Source organism: Bubalus kerabau, chromosome 1 (genome assembly GCF_029407905.1).
Source record: "Bubalus kerabau isolate K-KA32 ecotype Philippines breed swamp buffalo chromosome 1, PCC_UOA_SB_1v2, whole genome shotgun sequence".
Classification (NCBI taxonomy): Eukaryota; Metazoa; Chordata; class Mammalia; order Artiodactyla; family Bovidae; genus Bubalus; species Bubalus kerabau.
Genome location: NC_073624.1, coordinates 82,850,376 through 82,868,899, shown reverse-complemented (window position 1 = coordinate 82,868,899; position 18,524 = coordinate 82,850,376).

Sequence of the window (18,524 nt, the reverse complement as noted above, 5' to 3'; positions counted from 1 at the left end):
TTAAAAAGCACAGACATTACTTTGCCAACGAAAGTCCATCTTGTCAAAGCTTTGGTTTTTCCAGTAGTTATATATGGATGTAAGAGTTATACTATAAAGAAGGCTGAGTGCCAAAGAATTGATGCATTTGAACTGTGGTGTTGGAAGACTCTTGAGAGTCCCTTAGAATGTAAGGAGATCCAACCAGTCCATCCTAAAGGAAATCAGTCCTGAATATTCATTGGAAGGACTGATGCTGAGGCTGAAACTCCAGTACTTTGGCCACCTGACGTGAAGAGCTGACTCATTGGAAAAGACCCTGATGCTGGGAAAGACTGAAGGCAGGAGGAGAAGGGGATGACAGAGGATGAGATGGTTGGACGGCATCACTGACTCAATGGACATGAGTTTGTGTAAACTCCAGGAGTTGGTGATGGACAGGGAAGCCTGGCATGCTGCAGTCCATGGGGTCACAAAGAATCAGATACTGACTTTGCAACTGAACTGAATCAATTAAAAAATTTGGCAACTTTCAATTCCCTTATGGTCTGACTTTCTAAAGTCACTGAGACATTACTTAAAGTAACATCATTAACCTGTTTAAGAGAGGTCAATTGTGAGAGATTGCTCTTAAATAAGATAGTAATGTTACCTTTTTATTATATTCATGGGGTTCTCAAGGCAAGAATACTGAAGTGGTTTGCCATTCCTTTCTCCACTGGACCACGTTTTGTCAGCCGTGAAATTAAAAGACATTTGCTCCTTGAAAGAAAAACTATGAGGAACCTAGACAGCATATTAAAAAGCAGAGACAATACTTTGCCAACAAAGGTCCATCTAGTCAAAGCTATGGTTTTTCTAATAGTCATGTATGGATGTGAGAGTTGGACCATAAAGGAAGCTGAGTGCCAAAGAACTGATGCTTTTGAACTGTGGTGTTGGAGAAGACTCTTGACAGTCCCTTGGACAGCAAGGAGATCAAATCAGTCCATCCTAAAGGAAATCCATCCTGAATATTCTTTGGAAGAACTGATACTGAAGTTGAAGCTCCAATATTTTGGCCACGTGATGCGAAGAACTGACTCATGTGAAAAGACACTGATGCTGAGAATGATTGAAGGCAGAAGGAGAAGAGGGCAACAGAGGATAAGATGGTTGGATGGCACAACTGACTTGATGAATATGAGTTAGAGCAAGCTCCAGGAGTTTGCTCAAGGACAGGGAGGCCTGACATGCTGCAGTGCATGGGATCACAAAGAGTCAGACATGACTGAGAGACTGAACTGAACTGAATGTTACCTTAAGTGAGAGGTGGTTTGTACAGGAAAATATATTAAATCCTTTATTTGATTTACCTTGATTTTCTGTGCTGTATCTCTGTGGATCATAGTCGGTGATAAAGAGGGAAGTTATTAAAAACAACTATAACAGCTAATATGTAATAACTCTAATCAGACAGACCACAGCCTTTTCTAACTCAATGAAACTAAGCCATGCCATGTGGGGCCACCCAAGACAGGCAGGTCATGGTGGAGAGGTCGGACAGAATGAGGTCCACTGGAGAAGGGAATGGCAAACCACTTTGGTATTCTTGCCTTGAGAACCCCATGAACAGTATGAAAAGGCAAAATTATAGGATACTAAAAGAGGAACTCCCCAGGTCGGTAGGTGCCCAATATGCTACTGGAGATCAGTGGAGAAATAACTCCAGGAAGAATGAAGGGATGGAGCCAAAGCAAAAACAATACCCAGCTGTGGATGTGACTGGTGATAGAAGCAAGGTCTGATGCTGTAAAGAGCAATATTGCATAGGAGCCTGGAATGTCAGGTCCATGAATCAAGGCAAATTGGAAGTGGTCAAACAGGAGATGGCAAGAGTGAATGTCGACATTCTAGGAATCAGAGAACTAAAATGGACTGGAATGGGTGAATTTAACTCAGATGACCATTATATTTACTACTGTGGACAGGAATCCCTTAGAAGAAATGGAGTAGCCATCATGGTCAACAAAAGAGTCTGAAATGTAGTACTTGGATGCAATCCCAAGAATGACAGAATGATCTCTGTTCGCTTACAAGGCAAACCATTCAATATCACAGTAATCCAAGTCTATGCCCCAACCAGTAACGCTGAAGAAGCTGAAGTTGAATGGTCCTATGAAGACCTACAAGACCTTTTAGAACTAACATGCAAAAAAGATGTCCTTTTCATGATAGGGGACTGGAATGCAAAAGTAGGAAGTCAAGAAACACCTGCGGTAACAGGCAAATTTGGCCTTGGAATATGGAATGAAGCAGGGCAAAGGCTAATAGAGTTTTGCCAAGAAAATGCACTGATCATAGCAAACACCCTCTTCCAACAACACAAGAGAAACTTCTACACATGGACAGCACCAGATGGTCAACACCAAAATCAGATTGATTATATTCTTTGCAGCCAAAGATGGAGAAGCTCTATACAGTCAGCAAAAACAAGACCAGGAGCTGACTGTGGCTCAGACCATGAACTCCTTATTGCCAAATTCAGACTGAAATTGAAGAAAGTAGGGAAAACCACTAGACCATTCAGGTAAGACATAAATCAAATCCCTTATGATTATATAGTGGAAGTGAGAAATAGATTTAAGGGACTAGATCTGATAGACAGAGTGCCTGATGAACTATGGACAGAAATTTGTGACATTGTACAGGAGACAGGGGTCAAGACCATCCCCATGGAAAAGAAATGCCAAAAAGCAAAATGGCAGTCTGGGGAGGCCTTACAAATAGCTGTGAAAAGAAGAGAAGCGAAAAGCAAAGGAGAAGAGGAAAGATATAAGCATCTGAATGCAGAGTTTCAAAGAATACTAAGGAGAGATATGAAAGCCTTCCTCAGTGATCCATGCAAAGAAATAGAGGAAAACAAGAGAATGGGAAAGACTAGAGATCTCTTCAAGAAAAGTAGAGATACCAAGGGAACATTTCATGCAAAGATGGGCTCGATAAAGGACAGAAATGGTATGGACCTAACAGAAGCAGAAGATATTAAGAAGAGGTGGCAAGAATACACAGAAGAACTGTACAAAAGAGATCTTCATGACCAAGATAATCACGATGCTGTGATCACTGACCTAAAGCCAGACATTCTGGAATGTGAAGTCAAGTGGGCCTTAGAAAGCATCACTAAGAACAAAGCTAGTGGAGGTGATGAAATTCCAGTTGAACTATTTCAAATCCTGAAAGATGATGCTGTGAAAGTGCTGCACTCAATATGCCAGCAAATTTGGAAAACTCAGCAGTGGCCACAGGACTGGAAAAGGTCAGTCTTCATTCCTATCCCAAAGAAAGGCAATGCCAAAGAATGCTCAAACTACCGCACAATTGCACTCATCTCACATGCTAGTAAAGTAATGCTCAAAATTCTCCAAGCCAGGCTTCAGCAATACGTGAACTGTGAACTTCCAGATGTTTAAGCTGGTTTTAGAAAAGGCAGAGGAACCAGAGACCAAATTGCCAACATCTGCTGGATCATGGAAAAAGCAAGAGAGTTCCAGAAAAACATCTACTTCTGCTTTATTGACTATGCCAAAGCCTTTGACTGTGTGCATCACAATAAACTGTGGAAAATTCTGAAAGAGATGGGAATACCAGACCACCTGACCTGCCTCTTGAGAAACCTATATGCAGGTCAGGAAGCAAGAGTTAGAACTGGACATGGAACAACAGACTGGTTCCAAATAGGAAAAGGAGTACGTCAAGGCTGTATATTGTCACCCTGCTTATTTGACTTATATGCAGAATACATCATGAGAGACGCTGGGCTAGAAGAAGCACAAGCTGAAATCAAGATTGCCGGGAGAAATATCAATAACCTCAGATATGCAGATGACACCACCCTTATGGCAAAAAGTGAAGAGGAACTAAAAAGCTTCTTGATGAAAGTGAAAGAGGAGAGTGAAAAAGTTGGTTAAAGCTCAACATTCAGAAAACGAAGATAATGGCATCTTGTCCCATCACTTTATGGGAAATAGATGGGGAAACAGTGTCAGACTTTATTTTCTGGGGCTCCAAAATCACTGCAGATGGTGATTGCAGCCATGAAATTAAAAGACGCTTACTCTTTGGAAAGAAAGCTATGACTAGACAGCATATCAAAATCAGAGACATTACTTTGCCAACAAAGGTCCGTCTAGTCAAGGCTGTGGTTTTTCCTGTGGTCATGTATGGATGTGAGTGTTGGACTGTGAAGAAAGCTGAGCACTGAAGAATTGATGCTTTTGAACTGTGGTGTTGGAGAAGACTCTTGAGAGTCCCTTGGACTGCAAGGAGATCCAACCAATCCATTCTAAAGGAGATCAGTCCTGGGTGTTCTTTGGGAAGACTGATGCTGAAGGTGAAACTCCAATACTTTGGCCACCTCATGGGAAGAGTTGACTCACTGGAAAAAACTCTGATGCTGGGAGGGATTGGAGGCAGGAGGAGGAGGGGACGACAGAGGATGAGATGGCTGGATGGCATCACCAACTTGATGGACATCAGTTTGGGTGAACTCCAGGAGTTGGTGATGGATAGGGAGGCCTGGAGTGCTGCAATTCATGGGGTCACAAAGAGTTGGACACGACTGAGTGACTGCACTGACTGACTGATATAACAACTCTACTATGTGAAGGCAATCTTTACATGAACACTCTCATTCAATTCTCTCAATGAGCATTTTGGGTAGAGACTATTATTCCTCCTACAATTTGCCCAAGTTTACCAAAAAAGTGGCAGAACCAGGGATTAAACCAAAGTCTGCCTCATTAATGAATTTTCACTCTAAACACTACAATGTAACATCACTTTTTTTTCACCTTGACTGCTGAATTATTTTAGAATAAAACGTGCATATCAAATCTCAATGCAAATTGAAGGGATATATATGTATATTTGAATCCCACTGTTTAAAGACTACCACTTTTTTGCTGTCCTTTAAGGAGAGAACATCTACATTCATACTTATTAGACGTCTTGGAGTAATTAGTGAATGAGAATATTTATGTTATCAATTGTTATGTGTAATGCTAACATGGTTATATTTCAGATCAGTTTGTCCCGTATAACTGGCCTCAAATTGTCTCAAAGGCAAAGGAGAAAAGGAAAGATAAACTTTTCTGAATGCAGAATTCCAAAGAATAGCAAGGAGAGATAAGAAAGAGTTTCTAAAGAACAATTCAAAGAAATAGAGCAAAGTAACAGAATGGGAAAGACTAGAGATCTCTTCAAGAAAATTAGAGATACCAAGGGACCATTTCATGCCACGATGGGCACGATAAAGGACAAAAATGGTATGAACCTAACAGGAGCTGAAGATATTAAGAAGAGGTGGCAAGAATACACAGAAGAACTGTACAAAAAAGATCTCAATGACGCAGGTAACCACCATCGTCTGATCACTCACCTAGAGCCGGACATCCTGGAGTTTAAAGTCAATAGGCCTTAGGAAGCATCACTACGAACAAAGTTAGTGGAGGTGATGGAATTCCCGTTGAGCTATTTCAACTCCTAAAAGATGATTCTGTGAAAGTGCTGCACTCAGTATGTCAGCAAATTTGGAAAACTCAGCAGTGGCTACAGGACTGGAAAAGGTCAGTTTTCATTCCAATCCCAAAGAAAGGCAATGCCAAAGTATGTTCAAACTACCACACAATTGCACTCATTTCACATGCTAGCAACATAATGCTCAAAATTCTCCAAGCTAGACTTGAATAGTACATGAACTGAGAACTTCCAGATATACAAGCTGGATTTAGAAAAGGCAGACGGACCAGAGATCAAATTGCCAACATCCATTGGATCATAGAAAAATCAAGAAAATTCCAGAAAAACATCTGCTTCATTGACTATCCTAAAGCCTATGCATAGATCACAACAATCCATAGAAAATTCTTAAAGAGATGGGAATACCAGACCACCTTACCTGCCTCCTGAGAAACCTGTATGCAGGTCAAGAAGCAACAGATAGAAAAGGATGTGGAACTACGGACTGGTTCCAAATTGGGAAAGGAGTACATCAAGGCTGTATATTGTCACCCTGCTTATTTAACTTATATGCAGGATACATCATGTGAAATGCCACGCTGGATGAGGCACAAGCTGGAAACAAGATTTCCAGGAGAAATATCAATAACCTCAGATATGCAGATGACACCACCCTTAGGGCAGAAAGTGAAGAGGAACTAAAAAGCCTCTTGATGAAAGTGAAAGTGGAGAGTGAAAAAGTTGGCTTAAAGCTCAACATTCAGAAAACTAAGATCATGGCATCTGGTCCCATCACTTCATGGGAAATAGATGGGGAAACAGTGGAAACAGTGGCTGACTTTATTTTTGGGGGCTCCAAAATCACTGCAGATGGTGATTGCAGCCATGAAATTAAAATACACTTACTCCTTGGAAGGAAAGGTATGACCAACATAGATAGCATATTCAAAAGCAGAGATATTACTTTGTCAACAAAGGTCCGTCTAGTCAAGGCTATGGTTTTTCCAGTGGTCATGTATGGATGTGAGAGTTGGACTGTGAAGACAGCTGAGCACTGAAGAATTGATGCTCTTGAACTGTGGTGTTGGAGAAGACTCTTGAGAGTCCCTTGGACTGCAAGGAGATCCAACCAGTCCATCCTAAAGGAGATCAGTCGTGGGTGTTCATTGGAAGGACTGATGCTGAAGCTGAAACTCCAATACTTTGGCCACCTCATGCAAATAGTTGACACATTGGAAAAGACTCTGATGCTGGGAGGGATTGGGGGCAGAAGGAGAAGGGGACGACAGAGGATGAGATGGCAGGATGGCATCACTGACTCGATGGACGTGAGTCTGAGTTAACTCCGGGAGTTGGTGATGGACAGGGAGGCCTGGCGTGCTGCGATTCATGGGGTTGCAAAGAGTTGGACACGACTGAGTGACTGAACTGAACTGAAGGCTGTCCTAGTAAACTACCACACACTAGGTGACTCACGAGAACAGAAATTTATTCTTTCACAATTCTGGATACCTAATGGCATAAATCAAGGAGTTTGGAGGGCCTTGCTTCATCTGAAGTCTTTAGGAGAGAGTTCTTCCTTGCTTTTTCAAGCATTTGATGACTTCAGGCATTCCTAGACATGTGGTTACATCAGTCCAATCTCTGCCTCCATGGTCACCTCACTGATCTCCTCTATCTTTCCTCATGTATCTCTTATAGGGCCACTTGGAATTGTAATTAAGGCCAATCCAGGGATTCTAGATGACCTTATTTTAAAATCTTTTATTCAGTTTCATCTGCAAAGACTCTTTCCAAATCAGATCATATTCACAAGCTCTGGGTGATAGGATGTGGATATAAATTTTTTATGAGCCACTATTCAACCCACCATGCCACCTATTTTCAAAGCATGGTTCTGCCGTTTCCTGTGACTGTCTGCAGCCAAGTTATTTAATTTTCCTGTGCTGTAGTATATTCATCCATAACACTGGGAGGGATATGAGGTGAATGAGTATGCCTGTAAAGTGAATTATTGTTCTTTTTATGTAAACATTCATTATAAATGAGTTATGAGAAGAGATGTGGATATGTTTCTAATGGAATTAAGTGACTTTTAAGGGGCAGATATTACTAAAATACACTTTTTTTCTTTGCAATAGTTTATTTCAACTTCTTATATTATCTCTGATGGTGCCCAGACTCTGTGATTGACCACAATAAAACACTCCAAAGGCAGTATGGTTATATGCAAGTAAAAGTATGTATTTTTTTTGGTATCTTTTGTGATTTGAAAAGCATTATTATAAAAGCCTCCCTTCTCAAAACGTGTTCCCTGACAGATAATTCAAGAATTATGATTCATTTTTCTTTATTTTATAAAAAATTAGAGCACCATCAACAGGATTATCCAGTAAATATTCCCAGGAGAGGAAAAGAGAATAGGTAAAACCTATTCATAAAGAGACATTATATTTATAAATATTAAATAATTTGTATCCCAATCTAAATCTGATTTCTACCATTTAATATATACGATATGGTTTATTATCTAAGGAAAGGCAAGAGAAGATTATACCTAGAAAAGAGATTCAAGGCTGACTTTCCTGTAACCTTAAAAAGGTAATATTCTTAAAAAACAGGATTTATGTAAAAAGAAAAATTATTTCTTAAAATTCTCAAATTTTTTGTATCAGGAGAAACACTGAAGGATGTGGACCACAGAGGTATAGCCATCACATGTATGGAGAACTCAGGATATGATACGAGCTCTGCTGCTGCTGCTGCTGCTGCTAAGTCGCTTCAGTCATGTCCAACTCTGTGCGACCTCATAGACGGCAGCCCACCAGGCACCGCCGTCCCTGGGATTTTCCAGGCAAGAACACTGCAGTGGGTTGCCATTTCCTTCTCCAATGCATGAAAGTGAAAAGTGAAAGTGAAGTCACTCAGTCGTGTCTGACTCTTTGCGACCCCATGGACTGCAGCCTACCAGACTCCTCCGTCCATGGGATTTTCCAGGCAAGAGTACTGGAGTGGGTTGCCATTGCCTTCTCCAGATACGAGCTCAGTGCCCACATGATATTTTCATAGAGAGAAGAAAGGACAAAGAGACAGAAGAGGATGATGTGGTCACCATATGGACCCTTTGAAACTCAGCAGGACCCTGTAGGGCTCTTGAGCATGAAGGCCTTTCTGTGTCCCCTATTTCTTGTTTGTAGAAAATTGGCTTCAGCCTCCATGACCTGCCCTGAGTACCAAAGGAGAGGTTCAAACTGTCATTGATCAGGGAAGGAAGGATATGCAGAGATAAGTGAGGAGCAGTCAAGAAGCCATAATGTAGCCTTGGAGCAATATAGTGGTACCTCCTCAAGGGATACATATAAAAATATCTTTGCGCTTTTCTGCAAAATTAAACCCCCAGCAAATGGAAAATGTTAACTACTTGATGAAACATTCTTTATTCCAGAGAGAAGGTCACAGTTTGATAACCTCCAGAACCACAGAAACACATCAGGAGACCACCAGAGGGAGCTGGCTCCAAATGGCAGAGTTAAAGGACATGAGCTAAGCCCTTCTTACAAAACAAACAAACAAACAAAATCACAACTAACCATTGAACAATGATCAGTAAAAAAAAAAAAAAAAAAAATCTGGAACCTACCAAAAACAAAAAAAGAAAGAAAGAAGAAGAAGATACCCTATATCTAAAGACAAAGAAGAAATCACAAAAAGATGGTAGGAGGGGCACTCACAATCAAATCAAATCCCATACCTATGAGGCGGGTGGCCCAGAAACCGAAAAATAATTATACCACAGGAGTGAAAATCTTGAGTCACATATCAGACTTCCCAACCTGGAAGTTTGGCAATGGGAGGAGGAACTGCCAGAGAATCTGGCTTTGTAGGTCAGAAAGATTTGACCATGGGAATTCCACAGTGCTGAGGGAAACAGAACCCTGACTCTTGGGGGGGTGGGGGGTGGTGCTCACAGTTTCTTGTGCACACCAGTAGCCAGTGAAAAACAAACAAACAAACAAACCCAGTGACCTTATAAGGGACTGGGCCAGACCTACTTGCTAGTATTAGAGGGTCTGCTGCAGAGGTGGGGGGTGGCTCTGATTCACAGGGACAAAGACACTTGGTAGAGGCAGTTCCGGGAAATGCTGCTTGGTGTGAACATTCCTGAAAGCTGCAATTTCCTCCCTAACAGCCTGTAGGCTCCAATGCTAAGTCACCCTAGGCAAAACAACCAATAGAGTGGGAACACAGCTCCACTGATCAGCAGATAGCCTGCTTAAAGTCTTTCTGAGCATGGCCCTGCCCACCTAAGGGAAAAAGCCCACCTCTACCCACCAGCAAGCAGGAACCAGTCCCTCCAACCAGGAAGCCTGCACAAACCTCTTAGATAGTCTAATCCACCAGAGGGCAGAGAGCAGAAGCAAGATGAGCTACAATCCTACAGCCAGTGGAATTGAAACTGCAGTTACAGAAAGTCATACAAAATGGGATGGAAGAGGCATATGTCCTAGAGGAAGGAAAAAGCTAAAATCTTAGAAGAACAACCTAGTCAAATGGATATAGGCAATGTACTTCAAACAGAATTCAGAGCAAAGATAGTGAAGATGATCCAAGATCTCAGAAAAAGAATGAAGACACATATCCAGAAGATACAAAAATGTTTTAACAAGATGTAGAAGAACTAAAGAACAAGTAAAGAGAGATGAACAATATAATAAATGAAGGGAAAAAAAACACTAAAAATAATTAATAGCAGAATAACTGAGGCAGAAGAATGGCTAAGTGAGCTGGAAGACAGAATACTCTTGTGTCAGAAGTCACTGACACAGAAGAGAATAAAGAAAAAAGAATAAAAGAAAAGATGACAGTCTAAGATATTTCACATGTGGGACAATGTCAAACACAGAAACATTTGCATTGGAGGGGTATCAGAAGGAAAATAAGCAGGTCAGAAAGCAACAGTTAGAACTTGACATGGAACCACAGACTGGTTCCAAATAGGAAAAGGAGTACATCAAGGCTGTATATTATCACCCTGCTTATTTAACTTATATGAAGAGTACATCACGTGAAATGCCAGGGTAGATGAAACAAACACAAGCTGGAATCAAGATTGCTGGGAGAAATATCAACAACCTCAGATACGCAGATGACACCACCCTTATGGCAGAAAGTGAAAAAGAATTAAGGAGCCTCTTGATGAAAGTGAAAGAGGAGAGTGAAAAAGCTGGCTTAAAGCTCCACATTCAAAAAACTACATCACTGCATCCGTTCCCATCACTTTATGGCAAATAGATGGGAAAACAATGAAAATAGTGACAGAATTTATTTTCTTGGGCTCCAAAATCACTGCAGATGGTGACTGCAGTCATGAAATTAAAAGATGCCTTCTCCTTGGAAGAAAAGTTATAACAAACCTAAACACAGCTTTAATAACCTGAGACATTACTTTGCCAACAAAGGTTCATATAGTCAAAGCTATGGTTTTTCCAGTGGTCATGTTTGGATGTGAGAGCTGAACCATTAAGAAGGCTGGGCACAAAAGAACTCATACTCTTGAACTGTGGTGTTGGAAAAAACTCTTGGGAGTCCCTTGGACTGCAAGGAGATCAAACCAGTCAATTCTAAAGGAAATCAATCCTGAATATTCATTGGAGGGTCTAATGATGAGACAAGCTCCAATACTTTGGCTACCTGATACAAAGAACTGATTCATTATAAAAGATTCTGATGCCGGGAAAGACTGAAGGTAGGAGGAGAAGGGGATGACATAGGATGGTTGAATGGCATCAACAATTCAATGGACATGAGTTTGAGCAAGCTCCAGGGGATGGTGAAGGATAGGGAAGCCTGATGTGCTGCAGTTCATGGAGTTGCAAAGAGTTGGATGTGCCTGAGCAACTGAACAACAACAGAAGGAGACGAGACAGAGAAATGACCTGAGAAAATATTGGAAGAGATAACAGCTGCAACTTCCCTAACATGGGAAAGGAAACAATCACCCAAGTTCAGGAAGCACAGAGTCACAGGCAGGATAAACCAAAGCAGGGACACATCGAGACACAGAGTAATCAAACTGACAAAAAGTAAAGACAAAGGAAAAATACGAAAAACAATGAAGGAAAAGCAAAAAAATAACATACAGGGAAACTCACATAAGCTGATTTCTCAGCAGAAACTGTAGGTCAGAAGAGAATGGCACAATATACTTAAAGTGATGAAAGGGAAAAACCTACAACCAAGAACACTCTAACGTGCAAGACTCTCAAACAGATTTGACAGAGAAATCAAGAATTTTACAGAGAAGCTAAGGAAAAGTGAATTCAGTACCACTGGACCAGCTTTGTAACAAATGCTAAAGGAAGTTCTCTAAGTGGAAAAGAAAACGACAAAACTGGAAATGAGAAAATTGGAAAAGCTCACCAGTAAAGGCAAAAATATAGCAAACAAAGAAAATAATCTGCAGACAAGTACATCAAAAACAGGAATTGTGAGATGAGAAAACAAATACAGGATATTGAAAATGCATTTGAAAGTATAGACCAAAAAGTTAAAACAATCTTATTTATATATACATGGAAACATAAAACACTCACAGTTATTGCAAACCAAAAATCTGCAATAGATACATACACAAAAGTGAAAAAGGAATCCAAACACAGCATTAAAGTTATTCATCAATTCACAAGAAAATCAAAGTGAAAGCAAAGTAAAAGGACCTACAAAAGCAAATCCATAATAACAATAAGAACATATGTGTCAATAATTGCTTTAAATGTAAACAGTTTAAATGTTCCAAACAAAAGATACAAAAACAAGACACGTATATATCCTGTCTACAAGAGACCCACTTCAGATCTAGGGATACATTGACTGAAAGTGAGGGGATGGAAAAAACCTATTCCATTCAAAATAAATATTTGGAGTTCAAAAGAAAGCTGGAGTAACATCACTCATATCAGGAAAAAAAAAAAACCACTTTAAAACAAAGATTATTTTACAAGAGACAAAGTAAGACACTACATACTGATCAATGGATTAATCCAAGAAGAAGATATAACAATTATAAACATATGTGTGTGTCTAACATAGGAGCACCACAATATATAAGGAAAATACTAAAAGCCATAAAAGGAGAAAACAGTAACACAATAATAGTGGGGATTTTAACACCATACTTTCATCAATGGATAAATCATCCAGACAGAAAATCAATAAGGATACACAGGCCTTAAATGACACATTAAACCAGATGGATTTCATTGATATTATGAGAATTCTATTCAAAAACAGCTGAATACACATTCTTCTCATTTGCAAATGGAACATTCTCCTGGACTCATCTGATGCTGTACATGTTGAACCCCAGAAAATTTAAGAAAATTGAAACCATATCGAGGATAATTTCCAAGCACAACCCTATCAGATTAGAAATCAATTACACTAAAAAATTTAAATATAAATACATGGAAGCTAAATAATATGCTTAAACAACCAATGGATCACTTAAGAAATATAAAAGGAAATGAAAAAAACATGCTATGCTATGCTAAGTCACTTCAGTCATGTCTGACTCTGTGCGACCCCATAGACGGCAGCCCACCAGGCTCCCCTGTCCCTGGGATTCTCCAGGCAAGAACACTGGAGTGGGTTGCCATTTCCTTCTCCAATGCATGAAAATGAAAAGTGAAAGTGAAGTTGCTCAGTTGTGTCCGACTCTTAGCGACCCCATGGACTGTAGCCTACCAGGCTCCTCCGTCCATGGGATTTTCCAGGCAAGAGTACTGGAGTGGGGTGCCGTTGCCTTCTCCGGAAAAAAACATACCTAGAGACAAATGAAATCATGATGATCCAAAACCTATGGGATGTGACAAAAGCAGTTCTAAGAAGGAAGTATATAGTAATAAAATCTTACCTCAGCAAAGAAGAAAAATCACAAATGAACAATCTAATCTTATTCCTAAAACAATAAGAGAAAAAATAAGTAAAACCCAAAATGAAGATAAGGCAAGAAATAATAAAGAACAAAGAAAGTATAAATGAAATAGAAATGAAGAAAACAATAGAAAAATCACTGAAACTAGAAGCTAGTTCTTTGAGAAGACAAGCAAAATTGATTGACCTTTAGCCAGACTCACCAAGAAAGAAAGGGAGAGAGATCAAATTAATAAAATTAGAAATGAAAAAGGAGAAGTTATAATGTACACAAAGAAATACAAAGGACAGCTGTTGTTGCTTTTCAGTCACTAAGTCATGTCTGAAACTTTCCAACCCCGTGGACTGCAGCATGACAGGCTTCCCTGTCCTTCACTATCTCCCAGAGTTTGATAAATTTATGTCTATTGAGTCCATGATGCTTTGTAGCCATCTCATTCTTTGTCGCCCCCTTCTCCTCATGCCCTCAATCTTTCCCAGCAGCAGGGTCTTTCCCAATGAGTCAGCTCTTCCCATTATGTGGCCAAAGTATTGGAGCTTCAGCTTCAGCATCGGTCCTTCCAATCCAGTGTTGATTTACCTTAGGATTGACAGGTTTGATCTCCTGGCTGTCCAATGGACTCTCAAGAGTCTTCTCTAGCACCACAATTTGAAAACATCAATTCTTCAGTGCTCAGCCTTTTTTATGGTCCAAATCTCACATCCATACATGACTACTGGAAGAATCACAGCTTTGTCTATACAGACCTTTGTTGATAAAATGATGTCTCTGCTTTTTAATATGCTGTCTATGTTTGTCATGGCTTGCCTTACAAGGAGCACACATCTTAATTTCATGGCTGCAGTCATTGTCTGCAGTGATTTTGGAGCCCAGGAAAACAAACTCTGTCAGTTTCCACTTTCTCTCTACATATTTGCCATGAAGTCATGGGATTGTATACCATGATCTTACTTTTTTGAATGCTGAATTTTAAGCCCAGTTTTTCACTCTCCTCTTGCACCCTCATCAAGAGGCTCTGTAGTTCTTCACTTTCTGACATTAGATTTGTATCATCTACATATCTGAAGTTGTTGATATTTCTCCTGGCAATCTTGATTCCAGCTTGCAATTCATCCAGCCCTGCATTTTGCATGATGTACTCTGCATAGAATTCAAATAAGCAGGATGAAAAATATAACCTTGATGTTGTCCTTTCCCAATTTTGAGCCAGTCATTGTTCCATGTCTGGTTCTAACTGTTTTTTCTTGAACTGCATACAGATTTCTCAAGAGGCAGGTAAGGTGGTCTGGTATTCCCATCTCTTTAAGAATTTTCCAGTTTGTTGTGATTCACACGGTCAAAGGCTTTAGCATAGTCAATGAAGCCAAACTAGATGTTTTTCTGGAATTCCTTTTCTTTTTCTATGAGCCAATGGATGTTGGCAATTTGTTCTCTGGTCCTTCTGCATTTTCTAAATCCGGATTCTACCTCTGGAAGTTTTCTGTTCACGTGCTGTTGAAGCCTTGCTTGAAGGATTTTGAGGATTACCTTGCTAGTATGTAAAATGAACTCAGTTGTGTGGTAGTTTGAACATTCTTTGATACTGCCTTTCTTTGGAATTGGAATGAAAACTGACCTTCCCAAAGGATTAAAGGATACTATTGAACAACACTTGCCAATAAAATGGATAAACTAGGAGAAATAGAAAAATTCTTATAAAGGAAAAGCCTCCCAAGACTGAACCAGGAAGAAATAGAAAATATGAGCTTGCTAGTCACAAGCAATCAGATTGAGACTGTGAGAAAAAAAAAAAAAAAACTTCCAACAAACAAAATTCCAGGACCAGATGGATTCACAGGTGATTTCTAAGAAGCATTTATAGAAGAGTTAACACCTATTCTTCTGAAATTATTCCCAAAATTTACAGAAAAAGGAATATACCCATATTATTCTACGAGGCCCCCATCACCCTGATACCAAAAGCAGACAAAGATACCACACAGACACAGAAAAGAAAATTACAGGCCAATACCACTGATGGACATAGATCCAAAACCCTAAACAAAATATTAGCAGTCAACATATTTCAAGAATAATATACTATAATTAAGAGGAGTTCATTGGTAGGAAGTCAAGAAACTCCTGTAGTAAAGGCAAATTTGGCCTTGGAGTACAAAATGAAGAAAGGCAAAGGCTAATAGAGTTTCGCCAAGAGAACGCACTGGTCATAGCAAACACCCTCTTCCAACAACACGAGAGAAGACTCTACACATGGACATCACCAGATGGTCAATACATAAATCAGATTATTATATTTTTTAAGCCAAAGATGGAGAAGCTCTATACAGTCAGCAAAAACAAGACCAGGAGCTAACTGGCTCAGATCATGAACTCCCTATTGCCAAATTCAGACTTAAATTGAAGAAAGTGGGGAAAACAACTAGACCATTTAGGTATGACCTAAATCAAATCCCTTATGATTACACAGTAGAAGTGACAAATAGATTCAAGGGATTAGATCTGGTAGACAGAGTGCCTGATGAACTATGGATGGAGGTTCATGACATTGTTCAGGAGACAGGGATCAAGACCATCCCCAAGAATTAGAAATGCAAAAAAGCAAAATGGCTGTATGAGGAGGCCTTACAAATAGCTGTAAAAAGAAGAGAAGCGAAAGGCAAAGGAGAAAAGGAAAGATATACCCATTTGAATACAGAGTTCCAAAGAATAGCAAGGAGAGATAAGAAAGCCTTCCTTAGTGGTCATTGCAAAGAAATAGAGGAAAACAATGTAATGGGAAAGACTAGAAAGCTCTTCAAGAAAATTAGAGATACCAAGGGAACATTTCATGCAAAGATGTGCTCAATAAAGGACAGAAATGGTATGGACTTAACAAAAGCAGAAGATATTAAGAAGAGGTGGCAAGAATACACAGAAGAACTGTACAAAAAAGATGTTAATGACCCAAATAATCACGATGGTATGATCACTCACCTTTAGCCAGACATCCTGGAATGTGAAGTCAAGTGGGCCTTAGAAAGCATCACTAAGAACAAAGCTAGTGGAGGTGATGCAATTCCAGTTGAGCTATTTCAAATCCAAAAAGATGATGTGTGAAAGTGCTGTACTAAGTATGCCAGCAAATTTTAAAAACTCAGCAGTGGCTACAGGACTGGAAAAGGTCAGTTTTCATTCCAATCCCAAAGAAAGGCAAGGCCAAAGAATGCTCAAACTACCGCACAAGTGCACTCATCTCACACGCTAGTAAAGTAATGCTCAAAATTTTCCAAGCCAAGCTTCAACAGTATGTGAATTGTGAACTTCAAGATGTTCAAGCTGGTTTTAAAAAGGCAGAGGAACCAGAGATCAAATTGTCAACATCTGTTCAATTATCAAAAATGCAAAAAAGTTCCAGAAAAACATCTATTTCTGCTTTATTGACTATATAAAAACCTTTGACTGTGTGGATCACCACAAACCGTGGAAAATTCTTCAAGAAATGGGAATACCGGACCACCTAACTGCCTCTTGAAAAAACTGTATGCAGGTCAGGAAGTAACAGTTAGAACTGGACATGGAACAATAGACTGATTCCAAATAGGAAAAGGAGTACGTCAAGGCTGTATATTGTCACCCTGCTTATTTAACTTATATGCAGTGTACATCATGAGAAACGCTGGGCTGGATGAAGCACAAACTGGAATCAAGATTGCTGGGAGAAATATCAATAACTTCAGATACACAGATGACACAACTCTTATGGCAGAAAGTGAAGAAGAACTAAAAAGCCTCTTGATGAAAGTGAAAGAGGAGAGTGAAAAAGCTAGCTTAAAGCTCAAGATTCAGAAAACTAGGATCATGGTTTCTGGTCCCATCAATGCATGGGAAATAGATGGGGAAACAGTGGAAACAGTGTCAGACTTTATTTTTCTGGGCTCTAAAATCATTGCAGATGGTGACTGCAGCCATGAAATTAAAAGACACTTACTCCTTGGAAGAAAAGTTATGACCAACCTAGACAGCATATTAAAAAGCAGAGACATTACTTTGCCAACAAAGGTCCATCTAGTCAAGGCTATGGTTTTTCTAGTAGTTGTGTATGGATGTGAGAGTTGGACTGTGAAGAAGGCTGAGTGCCGAAGAATTGATGCTTTTGAGCTGTTGTGTTGGAGAAGACTCTTGAGAGTCCCTTGGACTCTCCAGTCCATCCTAAAGGAAATCAGTCCTGAAATAGTCATTGGAAGTCCTGATGCTGAAGCTGAAGCTCCAATACTTTGGCCACCTGATGTGAAGAAATGACTCACTGGAAAAGATCCTGATGCTGGGAATGACTTAAGGCAGGAGGAGAAAGGGGCAACAGAGGATGAGGTTGTTGGATGGCATCACTGACTTGATGAATATGAGTTAGAGCAAGCTCCACGAGTTTGCTCAAGGACAGGGAGGCCTGTCATGCTGCAGTGCATGGGGTCACAAAGAGTCAGACATATTTGAGAGACTGAACTGAAATGAATGTTACCTTAAGTGAGAGGTGGTTTGTGTAGGAAAATATATTAAATCCTTTATTTGATTTGACTCATTTGAAAAGGCACTGATGCTAGAAATGATTGAAGGCAGGAGGAGAAGGGGGCGACAGAAGATGAGATGGTTGGATGGCATCACCGACTCAATAGACATGAGTTTAAGTAAACTCTGGGAGTTGGTGATGGACAGGGAGGCCTGGCTTGCTGCAGTCCATGGAGTTGCAAGGAGTCAGACACGACTAAGAGACTGAACTGAACTGAACTGAACTGAACTATCCTAGTGTTTCCTTTATGTTTCAATATCAGCAAATCAATCATTGTGTTACACCACATCAACAAATTGAAGAATAAAAACCATTGATCATTTCAATATATGCTGGAAAGCTTTTTAAAGAATTCAACACCCAGTTAAATAAATACTCTGCAGAAAGTATGCATAGAGGAAGCATAATTCAACCTATTAAAATCCATTTATGACACAAAGGGCTACAGTCCTTGGGATCACAAAGAGTTGGACACAACTTAATGACTAAACAGTAACAAGTGACAAACCAACAGCTAATACCATATTGAAAGGTGAAAAGCTGAAAGCTTTTCCTCTAAGATCAGGAGTA